Raw genomic sequence first — 8583 nt, forward strand, 5'->3', positions numbered from 1 at the left:
TATAATATAGATCAATACTAACCCTCTACCTAGTCACACACATACATATATACATATGATATAGATCAATACCAACCTTCCACCTACAGTCACACACATACATATAATATAGATCAATACTAACCCTCCACCTACAGTCACATACACACATATAATATAGATCAATACTAACCCCCCACCTACAGTCACACACATACATATAATATAGATCAATACCAATCCTCCACCTACAGTCACACACATACATATAATATAGATCAATACTAACGTAGATTGTGACCTCTAGGGTCAAGGCAGCAAAAGAATTAAGTTTATGCACACCGTCATCCATTAAGTCTGCATATAGAGTTTTAAAGTTTTATGCATCTTTCAAAATGCTTTCAAAGTCCACACTAATACATTTCTTTAAGCAAGCATCCTCATGTAGTGTAGATTCCAGTTTGTAGATACAATGATCTCAGATGGAGGGGTTGGGGTTACAAAAATATGGACATACACTCAGTAAAGGCCCATCAGTTCCCATAAGTAAATCTATTTCTTAAGAACAATGATACAAATCGTCTAATTAATATGCACGCATACTCATAAAGTGTACATTCAAGATTGTTCATACCGTGACTACTGAGGTCAGCTAGGACGAGGTCACAAAAGGGTTACAGAGGAAAACGTGTTTTTGGAAATAAATTTTCTTCTCAAGAAGCACAGATTTAAATTGAAATTTATATTTCAAATTGGCATGTTGACATCTTCATGCAGTGTAGATTTAAGCTTCTTCATAACATTCACCGGTCGTGGTAGCTTAGTGGAGTATCATTCGCTGCATAACTGTAAGGTATTGAGTTCGAGCTCCGCTCGTGCAATGCCTGTTGCAAACCTTACACGTAAACATACATGAATAACTGCAATTAATTTCCGAGCACTGTAAAATAAATGTCTATTCTGTTACTAACATTTTACATACATTTTCTTAAATATGAAAATAAAATGTCAATATCATCTTCCCTGAAATTGGTAATCTATTAAACCATCTCAAATGATTAATACAAATTCAACAATGAAAGTGAAAATAATTATGTCATTAGTCAAAATCGACCTAAAATTCGGAATTGGGTTTCCTTTTTACAACCACTGAACTTAGGTTAATGATGCAATTTTTAAAATATATAAATACATCATAACAATAACTCTAGGATCATTTATAGGAAATATGATTGAAAGAAATATTAAACTAGCTACTAATTTTACAATGATTGATTTAAAATTAATGGTATGGATATTATTTTCTGTTGTGTAACAGGAGAGGCCTGCATAGTAAAGACATTGACATGATGTAACATTAGAGATAACCGAGTACAAATGTATAGATTTACTTGTTTTATGACACAAAAGTAATATGAATTCTGAAACAAATTATAATTATGTCTTGTGCGGACAATAATCGTTCACAAAGAACTGCAAACGATGGTATTGTTTCAAAAGGAGTTGTAATTAAGACCAATTAATTAATCGGCACTGATATTGAAGTTAATAATCAATTAGTAATTTTAAGGACTTCTACGTTACATTTAAAAAGCTGATTAGCAAAATAGCAAAGCTTTTTCGAAGATACGAGTTGAAAATATAGGCGGGAATCCAGAGTTCACGTGCGTAGTTCTTTGCTGTAAATTCGTATCCATGCTTGGTACATGTAACAATAGACGGGATCCGGGGGTCAGTAACCCGATACATTATCCACAGAGCTACATAGATATACAGTTACTATATCAAGTCTTTCATTTTTATTTATTTCTACTGGGATTTTTCCTACTGTTTCTAGTAAAGTAATTTTTTTGTTTTGATGATCCTTTGAATTTTGGGGAAATGCATTTTTTTTAATGTTCTATTCAATTCATATTTCTTGCTTTGGTATTTCATTTGGGGTTGTTGTCCGCTTAGCTACCATTGGGGATGTCTACACCTACCCCCTAAACACAAATCTTGAAGCTGCCTGGACAATTATCAGGAAAAGTGGCAGCACTGTGCGCCTGAAAAAAGAAGCTTCTCGTAAAAGTAGCATTGCGGGGTAGAGATCATTGCAGTGTTCGAATAAAGGCTTTAAGCTGTTGTTCCTCTGGAAATCTCTTTATAATCGTCTTTCCAGGAGTCAGCTGGAGACAAGCTCTTCACGAAAAAAAATGGAGCACTGTTTTTCATTCGTGAACAAGAAATTTTGAAATATATAGACACGTTTGTCTACTTTTTATTATTTAGTTACTTTATGTCTAGTTTCATCATTTAGTTTCTGTTTGACGCCCGTCCTGGTAGAAGGAATCTACTGTTCGTCCAGTTATTGCCTCCAGGTGTACTGATCCCTGTGGTCAGATGCATTGAAAGGTTTGTCCTCACAGTGACATATATCCCAGGACTACAGCAATGGTCGACAGTACCCTCATCTACAAAGTGATTGTTATATGTTTAAAGGAATCTTTTAGTCTTTTCACCACCTTTAATTATTTGATGTTTTCAGGTGACATTCTCATCGGAGTACAAAGTTTGTGTTGCTGGAGGGGCGTCTCATCTCCAATCCCACCGAGTATAGAGGGTTATTGGACATGCCATTACTCCAAACAGGGATAACATGCGTGGACTTAAATCCCCATAGGGTGTAATACATGTTCACCAGCTGGCAATATCTTTCATATGTGACTCATATCAGCCTTATTTGCATTATATATATTTTTCTTATTGCTGGATTTTTGTAGAAACTTTTGCGAAAGATCAGGACTGTTGGTGATTAGATACATTTTTCTTACCTGCTGGTGAAAGCTGAACACTTTAAAACATTCATGTGGTCTTGATGAGATGTAACAGTCAGTGGTTGTCCTCATTTGCTCTAGGAAGAATCGGAGAAGCATACATTTTGCTCGTAATAAGTTCAGATTGTAAAGAGCACGATGACCCATATTAAAGTTTTTTTCCCTTTAACCATATTGACTAGACAAATTATCATACAGCACTTTTTAGATAATGCTGTTTGAATGCGTTCAATTTCCCGAGACTGTGTTACCTCACCTGAGCTGAAAACTCAATTGAGCTTTTTTGATAACTTGTCCATTTGTCCATCCGTAAAAGTCTTTACAATTTTCAAGTCCTTCTCCAGCACCACAGGATTAATTTCAGCTAAACTTGCCACAATGCATACTAAGGTAAAGAGGATTGAAGTTTAATGAAATGAAGGCCACTACCTTTTTGAAGTGGAGATAATCAAGAAATAGTAAAACTTTTGTAGCATCTTTTAAAATCTCCTTTTCAAGAACCACGAGGCCAACTTCAATCAAACTTAGCACCCTCCCCCCTTCGGGTATAGGGGATTCAAGTTTATTCAAATGAAGGCGCATACTACCTCCAAGGGGGATATAATAAGGAAAAAGCAAAATCAAGTTGATTGATTTAAAAATCCTCTTCTCAAAAACAACTGGACAACAAAAGTTGAAATTTACATGAAATCTTTCTGACATAATTTAGATTAAAGTTTTCTGATTGATTGATTGATTGAATATTGTTTAACGTCCCGCTCAAGAATATTTCACTCATATGGAGACGTCACCACTGCCGGTGAAGGACTGCAAAATTTAGGCCTATGCTCGGCGCTTATGGCTATTGAGGAGAGAGGGTTTTTTATCGTGCCACACCTGCTGCGACACGGGACCTCGGTTTTTGCGGTCTCATCCGAAGGACCGCCCCATTAAGTCGCCTCTTACGACAAGCAAGGGGGTACTGAGGACCTATTCTAACCCGGATCCCCACGGGATTAAGTATGACCCATGGGGGTAGAGTGGGGCCACAAGAGGGGATCAAAGTTTCACCTGTGTATACATGTTTATAGGATAAATCTTCAAGAAATCTTCTCAAGAACAACAGGGCTATGCTTACTCTTATTAATATGCAAGCATTCCCAGGTAGTGCAGATTTAAGTATGTTCAAATTTTTATCCCCGACGGTAGGGTGGTGCAACATAAGATGATCAAAATTTGACATGGAGATATATCAGAAAAATCAAAAGAAGAGCCATGTTTTCTTCAAAGGGGAGATAATCAAGAAAATGCAAAATTAAGGTGGGACCATTTTTTAAAATCACTGAGCCAGAAAAGTTGAAAGCAAGGTGAAGATAACGAACATTCATGAAAACTTCCGTGTTTGCCCAACTATCTATTTTGTATTGCTTATAGGACTTATGAGATTGATCATCGTTTGTTATCTTTCATACTGTAGATTCAAATTTGTTCAAATTATGCCCCCCTCCCCCCGGGGGATCACAATGGGGGATCAAATTTTTACAGTGGGTTTTACTATGATAAAATAAATTTTGGCATGGTCCCTCTATGCACAGGTCTGTGGAAGTTGTCTTCCCTTGCATGATGCGCAAGTTATATATTTTTGCTGGTGCCATATTGCTTGGAGTAGAGATCGAACAGAGAAAGACAGCTCTGACCCTGCTATGCATTGAACCTGCGCAACTGCAACAGTAAATTCTTCAGGCGACTGCCCTGGGGTTACTGGAGTTTAGTCTACACCCCACAGGGTACGATTGATCTTAGTAATCTTACCAACATGTTCTCCTCTCATGGTTCCCCTACATCAAGCTTTATACCAAATAATAAAAGGAAATTACGACTTGTCCATCGTCATGTTTGGCTTGACCCACTTATGCAGCAGGAAAAGGAAGATGTTCTTGCACTAACCAAGACTGGTGTGGATATCAACACAATTGTCTGTAAAACGGGGGGGGGGGGGGTATGGTAATGCTGCCATCATACTGGAGATGGTTGATAATCAAGAACTTGATGAGCAGGGAGTGCTGGATTACCTCGAATATACCAATTATATTAATGATAATTAAGTGAAAGATGTTATCTAGCTAAGATAGATTTGCAGTCAACCTATAATCAGTCCCCATTGACCCTTATGATTATCAGGCAACTGGGTTAAAATGGCTGTTTGCTAACAATATGTCTCCTACTTACATGGATATGTATGACACTAAACTCCCTTTTGGTGCTGCTAAGAGCCCTAAGATTTTTCAACGATCTAGTAGTGCAGTCTGTAGAATCTTAAAGAAAATGTATGGTTATATTGTTTATCTTGGTGATTTTATGGTTTTGGGGAAAATTTTTCGCGAATGTTCAAGGGTATTGCATATAATTCGACAGCTGGGTTTTGCTTTTAACTGGTCAAAGGTTGAAGGTCTCTACCATCAGACAGTATTCTTGGGAGTTGTTGTAGATTCTTTATCTATGACCTAAGCCTTACCTACATCAAAGCTCCGATACTTTAGTGACTTGCCTGAAGCCTTTTCTCGTGGGAACGCGCTAGTGTTCAACAAATTGAAACAATAATTGAAAAAATCAGTTGAGCTTCGCAAGTGATTTGTTGGGGTCATACTTTTCCTCGTAGAGTGACAGACCGAGAGACATAAAGTGATGCTTACAGATGACTTCTTTGCAGACCTTCAGTGGTGGATATCATTCATGATGATATTCAATGACATATATCGTATCCGGGATCCATGTCCTATCACATTATTCCAGACGGACGCTTCCTTAGAGGGAGATAGGGGATACTACAACGGAGACTATTTTGTACATAAACTGGACACGGACCTATCAGCTTCTGCTGCTAAACACATAAATGTTAAGGAGTTTATTTTCATTTTCATCTCTGTGTTTAGGTGGTGTAATATTTTTGTAAACCGAGGGGTGATCATAAATAGTTATAATTCATCTGTCGTGTCATGGAAAAATAGAACAACTTCTAGAAATCCCATAGTTCAGTTAATGTGCCACAATCTTTTCTAAATATCGGCCCTGTGTAATTGTGCAATCAGTTCAAAATATTACCCTGGCAAATAAAACAACATTGCAGATGCACGTTCCCGTGTTCATGTGCCTGGGAAATTCACTAAACATGAAAGGTGGCACATTTTCTATTGGGACATTGTGGTCTCATATGTCATTACCATTTATCTTTTCTAGGTGGATTAACAGTGCAGTCTCTATAAGACCAAGTGTCCGTTCTGAAAAGAAAGGTATGGGCTAGTTCAACAGCTTCCACCTATCGTAGTCTCATGAAGTCTTACCTGGAATTTTGTGACAAGATTTCTGTGTCTCTATTACCAGCAAATCCAGATACATTGCAGTTATATGTGACTTACTCAGCAAAAATGAAATGTTTCAAATTGTTCTATTCAGCAATACTTGAATATTATTCCACACATGAACAAACTCTGTGATCTACCAGACCGTATTCCAGAGAAGTACCAATTAAAGTACTTGCTCATGGATATCAAGCGAGAATTGGGTACGAATCAATCTCCTATCAACGCTATGACACCATTTCATCTTCCTCAGGATACGACATTTCTTGGACTTTGTGTCAGTTGCAGACTTGGCCTTCTGGTGTGTCTGTCTGGTATCCTTTTATGGTCTGCTTCGTCCCGGCAATATCGCAATTACAGAACCTTTTAACGCATCAAAAACATGTACGACGCATTGACTTGATGTCTTGCGCTTGGGGTTACTTGCTCTGTTTACGACATACAAAGACACAATTTCGAGAACGTGAACTGCATGTTATCCTGCCTCGAGTTAATGGTGAAAGTTTTAGATTAGCTTTTAATTTGAGAGGTTTCATTTTACATACTTAGTGCTCTTACATTACAGCTCTTACAGTTCTGTTACATTTAAAAAGAACTTCAGTTGCTATTTGAACTGCAGTTTGTTATTATACTTATGTCCATTCGATGTATGTAATTATTCCTAAGGGTTTGTTTTAAATTGTTTTATATGTTATCAGGGTAATTATATCATTACATTAGGCGCTATATATTAATAGTAATAATTATGCATTTTAATTTTGTCACTATGAATATTTATTCCCATGTGTGTGCACATTGATTTTATATTATCTTTTCTATCACATTTGTAAAGCTCTTTAGAGAACTAATGTTGATAGGGCGCTATATAAATTACAACTGAGTCCAGCATCAGCCTTGCAGGCTTACCTCCAGCTTACCTCCAGCTTACAAGTAGAGCCGATCTGTTCGGACCACCTTTTATCACAGGAGCAGGATCTGTTCTTTCTTACACTTTTCCCCCGCCAAAAGCCTCACTCCACTCTAGTACAGTCAGAATTGGATGACAGTGATATCAAAGGTAACTCTTTTCACCGGGTTGGAGAAACATGGTTAAGTCGCATTGGTGTCCAAGTGGACCAGATCAAAGCAAATGGTTGCTGGTCTAATGATGCTGTGCAAAGATATATTGACCCCCACTTCTCAAAATTACTAGACATTATGTTACTCTTTGGTAGATTTCTTCCTATAGCTGAGTGAACTGTTTTACCTCTTCCATATCAAGGTATGATCAATGACTTATTTAAGGAATTACTTTACATTCTAACAGTTAGGTTAGTTTAATCTCCAAACAAATTTTAGGCTGGGGGAAATTTTCGTTACAGGCACTTTTCTCTCATATTCCCTTTAGAGATATGTACATATACTTGTGTATCAGTTTTGTGTTTTGTGTTTGTCAATAAATTGTTGCCACTTTGATTACGTGTTCCTTGATTATCAGGACTTGAGGTCAAAGTGGTTTTTATCATGATAAAATAAATTTTGACATGGTTTGTCTATGCACGGGTCTGCGGGAGTCGTCTCCCCTTGCATGATGCGCAAGGTATATATTTTGTTGGCGCCATTATTGCTTGGAGTAGCTCTGCGAACTTCCCTTTTCACCCAACCCCGTAATTGACTTCCTCTTAAAGTAGCATTACTATGTGGTTTACCTGCTTCCATATGTGATTTATGTTTGTTATGTGTGTGTAAATAATTTTTATGTGAATGTATTGTGGAATTTTTGTCACAGGTATTTTGAGTATTCAAGGCCCTTCAGTTATTGAGATTATTTTTATAGATTTTTGCTACATATTCTCATTTGACCTCAAGTCCTGTTAATTACGGAACACGTAATCAAAGTGGCGAAAATTTATTGATAGCACAAAACGGATACACAAGTATATGCACAAACCATTTAAGGGAATATGAGAGAAAAGTATCCGTTTTTCATAAAGTTGGGTTGTTAGTTTGTCGTTAATATTCATTTTCACTAAACTATCTAAGTTCAAAGCAGATGTGGAGGACCCTGTGGTGTATCTATTCTAGCTCACTGGGATATATTGAATCGATCTATGAATCAATATGATTATTGTTGATCGTCAATATATGTAAGTGTCAAGCTGAAGGTCAATTATTAGGTCGTCCTTTACACATTGGTTTTTATTATATATTACTCCATTTACGCGATTTCATCGTCCCACCTCTGGTATGTCGAGGGGTGCGTGTTTGCCCTTCTAATGATTTTGTATTAACTGATCAATATTAAGGACTCACAACGTGTGTCCGGTTTTTAGGGGTATTTACTCCTCCTATATACCTCTTATGTATATCGGTGTCCGCAGTGGCCCTCCTCTATGTATTATTTATGTGATTGGTTATTTTGATCACGGTTTGTTTTCTTCACCCTTTCATTGATAACTGTTGTCTTTGCC

General features: G+C 37.2%; 1 pseudogene; it reads left to right on the forward strand.

The window, feature by feature from the left end:
* Positions 1–4988: 4988 nt before the first annotated feature.
* LOC125663073 (uncharacterized) lies at positions 4989–7369 on the forward strand (annotated as a pseudogene).
* Positions 7370–8583: the final 1214 nt, after the last annotated feature.

Source organism: Ostrea edulis, chromosome 8, assembly GCF_947568905.1.
Source record: "Ostrea edulis chromosome 8, xbOstEdul1.1, whole genome shotgun sequence".
Classification (NCBI taxonomy): domain Eukaryota; kingdom Metazoa; phylum Mollusca; class Bivalvia; order Ostreida; family Ostreidae; genus Ostrea; species Ostrea edulis.